The 5,454-nt window shown below is 40.5% G+C and overlaps 1 pseudogene; it reads left to right on the forward strand.

Annotated features, from left to right (window-relative positions):
* Nucleotides 1-1,367: 1,367 nt before the first annotated feature.
* On the forward strand, nt 1,368-3,389 carry LOC149323813 (bile acid receptor pseudogene; annotated as a pseudogene).
* Nucleotides 3,390-5,454: the final 2,065 nt, after the last annotated feature.

The following is a 5,454-nucleotide window of genomic DNA, read 5'->3' on the forward strand; positions in this document are numbered from 1 at the left end:
CTCTCAGCGGCCTTCGATACCATTGACCAAGGTATCCTTCTGGAACGCCTGGGAGTTGGGTCTTGGGGGCACTGCAGTGCAGTGGTTCTGTTCCTGTCTTTAGGGCAAATTCCAGGTGGTGATGCTGGGAGACAGTTGATCTTCTAAAAGGGAGCTAAAATTTGGTGTTCTGCAGGGCACCATTCTGTCTCCTATGCTATTTAATATCTACATGAAGCAGCTGGGTGGGATCATTTGGAGACATGGGACAGGGTGTTATCAGTATGTTGATGACACTCAGATATGTTTTTCCATGCCTCAGACTGCGGCAGTGCCTAAGGATGGAATCTCTCCTCTGAATGAATGTTTTAAAGCAGTAATGGGCTGGATGAGGAAAAACAGACTCAAACTGAATCCTGACAAAATGGAGGTACTTGCCAAAGGGACTCTTAATCTGGGGATGGAGATATGTCAACCAGTTCTGGATGGGGTCACACTTCCCCTGAAGGACTGTGTTCACAGCTTGGGAGTGCTCCTGGATTCATCACTCCAGTTGTCAGCAGAGATAGATGCTACAGCCTGGAGCGCTTGTTATCAGCTTTGTCTGATTTGCCAGCTGCAACCCTTCCTGGAACCAGAGGACTTAGAAATGGTGATACATGCACTGCTAACCTCTCAAATTGACTTCTGCAATGTGCTCTACATGGGGCTACCCTTGTGACAAGTTCAGAAACTTCAACTGGTGTAAAATATGGCAACCAGACTGGTTGCTGGTAAATCCAGAGCTGACCATATAACCTCTGGTGTTGGTTATAATCTTTAAAACCCTTGTGGGAACACCTTCCTTCATATAATCCACCTCGCACACTCATGTCCTCTGGGAAGAAATTGCTGCAGCCAAGGAAGACCAGGTTGGCTGTGGTAACCCAGAAGGCCTTTTCATCTGGTGCTCCTAGGGTATGGAATGACCAGCCAGAGGAGATCCATCAAATTACTACTGCTGAAGCCTTTAAAAAGGCTGTTAAGATGGATCTCTTATGGCAGGCCTTTCCAGATAAACCTCCCCTTCCACTGATATCGATGGGTCTTGTCTGCCCCAAAAGATGTCTCGCCACAAAAATGTCTATCTTAACTAATTTTATTTAGTATTTTATATTGCTGTCATTTTTATTTCTAATTTGTTTTTAAGGTAGGGAGGGGGGTTGGGGGTAGGAGATTATGTAGAATTTGTTTTATATGTATTATATATTTTATTGTTACTTTTGTGTTATTGTAACCCGCCTCGGTCTGTAGGGAGAGATGGGATATAAATAAAAATGTATCATTATGATGATTTTCCCTAATTACCAATGCTACAATGTTGAAATTCAGTGGCACTATTTGGCATTATGCCAAATTTGGCAACACAGGAGAAGCAGCATCCCTTCCCTCTTTTTGAGAAATTCTATTCTTCATATTCCAGATGTAAAGAATTAACAAAGGGGAATTGTTTGTTATCACAGCTAGAAATCTAAAGAATACACATAAATACTCTCATTGGGTTTTTCATTTAAGCAAGAATCAATGCTTTGTAATATATATATATATATATATATATATATATATATATATATATGAAGAGTCTCTAATTTTTGTAGGGAACATTTGTTTTTTAAGCAATATTTTGCATTTCTTTAAACTGAAGTACAAAAAACATATTTGGAAGATGTGAAAAAGCTCTCCTAATCTCATCCATCAGAAAGAAAGAAAATGAACACCCTCCATTCTTGCTTGTGCGAATGAAATAGGTAAAGATTTTTATCCCTAACATTCATTACCATTAAAATCACTCCAAATGATTTTTGACACATGTCAGTAGGTAACGGGGATGTTAATAGTTGACCATTTCATGTATATGAATATTTTCCACAGTTTTCTTCCCAAATATTGGAAAACCAATATTTCTGTGCAGTTCTTGCGTGGTATTCACACAACTTAAAGTGTTTCAAGAAATTAATCTGAATGAGAATTGTGTGGTTTTACACAACACTTGTTTCCAGGCAGTCACATGTGTTATTTTTGCAAAGGATTTCTGTTTTCTAGGCCAAAAACTGCAATCATGTTCCAAAAAAAATCCGCGCACTTCAGAAAACATGAACAAAAGATCTTGCACTACTAACACAATCTTGTGGAGTAACCAGCATGTTGCACACACAAAACTGTGTGGCTGCAAGGTTGCTTTTTTTGCACATATTTTGTGTGTGTGTGTGTTCTTTTCCCTGTAAGATTATCATGCACCCCAGTCCCCACCATCTATTTCTGTTCACAATAAGTTCCTGCAATACTTTGGGATATCAAAATACCACATGAGAACTCCCCACAGTGGAGAGAAAAAAATGGAGAATCTAATATGCAAAATCTAATACTGGGCAAAACCCAGTACATACAAAATGGTTTTATGACCATTACCAACCTCCCCATGCTCCCCATTTTTGGCCAGGAAATAAATACCAGAACATATTCTTTCTGGCACAATGAATTTGAGTAATTGGGAGCTGAACAGGTAGGAAACAGGCAGGTGATAGTCTTGATATTCTGAAAAGTATAGCCAAAGAAGATCCCCAAGATGGCTGGCAACAATTTTGAAACAATAAAACCAAAATAAAAGGTGTCCTTCCAGAACCAATGACTTCACTGGTGCAAGATTCTGATGTGTCAGCTTATTCACAGTACAACCCTGTGCCCTTTACTCCAGCGCAGCTTCCACTCTCTTCATCACCTTGTTACTCCAGCCTTGGCTTCTATTCCCAACAGCCTGAGGAATGGTACTCCCCTATCATTATGAGTTCAGAAAATGCCTTCTGATAACTACCATTATAATCGTGAGGGCTGCAAAGGATTCTTCAGAAGTATCACGAAAAATGCTATTAAAATTAAATTTAAATTTAAAAAAAGAAAAAAAAGAAAAATGCTATGTACTGTATAAGCGGAACAAACTCCCTCGAAGTGTAGTGGAGTCTCCTTCTTGGAGGTCTTTAAACAGAGGCTGGATGGCCATCTGTTGGGGATGCTTTGATTTGGATTTCCTGCATGATAGGGGGTTGGACTGGATGACCCTTGCAGTCTCTTCCAGCTCTACGATTCTATGATTCTAGGACTGCAAGGAAGTAGGGCTGCTGGCTGAGTGTTTGTTAAAAGAAATACAATGCAAGTCAAAAAGGCTAAGAAAAAATATGTCACAGTCTCTAGATCAGTCAGCTGGTCAAGATAATGATGGCTCTGACCTGAAACAAGTATTTTCTACTACCAAATTCTACAAGGAGAAAGTAGAACTAACCCAAGAACAACAGAATCTTCTTCACTATATCATGGAGTCATATAATAAACAACAGATTCCTCCTGAAGCTTTTACAAGAGGAAGTCAGTGCTGACTAAGGCGTTATCATTTTAATGGCCACTAGTCATGTACAGGTCCTTGTGGAATTCACCAGGAGATTACCAGGCTTTCAAACCCTTGACCATGAGGATCAGATTGCATTGTTAAAAGGTTCTGCTGTTCCTCCAATCAGCTGAGATCTTCAACAGGATACTCCCTATATAGGCCATGCTGATCTCTTGATCGAAATAATTTGTAATGGTGGTATGCACCTTTTGATCAACATTAAAAGGAACCAAGCTAGTTCTTGGAATGCCGTTGGGGGGGGGGGGAGCATCCATTATGTGAATGTCATGCTTCCAAGTTTTCAGCAGCAAGCTCCTTAGTCATCCTTGAGTCCAAAGATGAACAAGTAAATCTTTGATCATAAAAATATAAGTCCTGAGAAAATCTGTCCCATTACAATAAGCTATATTTGTTCAAGAATATGCATTAATAATAAAAATACTTATTTATTTATACCTCACTCTTCAGCCAAGGCTATCAGAGCGGCTTACAATTTGTTAATTAGACATTAAAATAAACTGGGGCAATAAAAAAAAGAAAGGAAAAAGAAAATATTCTTTCCACCCGTATCAGGCAGCACACTGATTTGTTCTGATTTGCTCAGCTAAAGCCTTGTTGAACCTCAGGCTTGGGAAAGATATTTTTAGAGTACAGCTCTCAGAATCCAACAAACTATGCTGGCTATGTGATTATGGGAGTCTGAGTCCAAAAGCAACTTTTCCAAACTTTAATTAGTGCCCATTAGTATCTTTTGAAATCTGCTGCCATTTTGTATTACCCCTACTCTTCTTGTCATGTTACTAGAATCATAGAGTTGGAAGAGACTGCAAGGGCCATCCAGTCCAACCCCCTGCCATGCAGGAAATCCAAATCAAAGCATCCCCAACAGATGGCCATCTAGCCTCTGCTTAAAGACCTCCAAGGAAGGAGACTCCACTACACTCCGAGGGAGTGTGTTCCACTGTCGAACAGCCCTTACTGTCAGGAAGTTCTTCCTAATGTTGAGGTGGAATCTCTTTTCCTGGAGCTTGCATCCATTGTTCCGGGTCCTGTACTCTGGAGCAGCAGAAAACAAGCTTGCTCCCTCCTCAATATGACATCCCTTCAAATATTTAAACAGGGCTATCATATCACCCCTTAACCTTCTCTTCTCCAGGCTAAACATCCCCAGCTCCCTGAGTCGTTCCTCATAGGGCAAGGTTTCCAGACCTTTCACCATTTTAGTCGCCCTCCTCTGGACACGCTCCAGTTTCTCAATGTCCTTTTTGAATTGTGGTGCCCAGAACTGGACACAATATTCCAGGTGGGGCCTGACCAGAGCAGAATACAGTGGCACTATTACTTCTCTTGATCTAGACACTATATTTCTATTGATGCAGCCTAAAATCACATTGGCCTTTTTAGCTGCCGCATCGCACTCATGTTCAACTTGTGGTCTACTTGGACTCCCAGATCCCTTTCACGTGTAGTTTCATTCAGCCAGGTGTCAGCCATCCTATATCTGTGCATTTTATTTTTCTACCCTAAGTGCAGTACTTTACATTTCTCTGTGTTGAATTTCATTTTGTTGTATTGGGACCAGCTTTCTAGTCTATTCAGATCATTTTGAATGTTGATCCTGTCCTCTGGAGTATTAGTTATTCCTCCTTATTTGGTGTCATCTGCAAATTTGATAAGTATGCTCCCAATTCTGTCATCCAGGTCATTGATAAAGATGTTGAATAACACTGGGCCCAGGACAGAGCCCTGTGGGACCCCACTGGTCACTTCTCTCCAGGCTTAAAAAGAGCCATTGTTGAGCACCATTTGGGTTCGGCTGGTCAACCATACAAATCCATGTAACAGTTACCTTGTCTAGCCCACATTTTACAAGCTTGTTTGCAAGAATGTAATGGGAAACCTTGTCAAAGGCCTTACTGAAATCAAGATATACTATATCCACAGCATTCCCTTTATCTACCAAGCTGGTAATTTTATCAAAGAAAGAGATCAGATTTGTCTGGCATGACTTGTTTCTTTGAAACCCATGTTGACTTTTTGTGATTATGGCATTG

The sequence above is a fragment of the Sceloporus occidentalis genome, unplaced genomic scaffold (genome assembly GCF_023333645.1).
Source record: "Sceloporus occidentalis isolate IW3139 unplaced genomic scaffold, rSceOcc1.0.p SCAF_1, whole genome shotgun sequence".
Classification (NCBI taxonomy): Eukaryota; Metazoa; Chordata; class Lepidosauria; order Squamata; family Phrynosomatidae; genus Sceloporus; species Sceloporus occidentalis.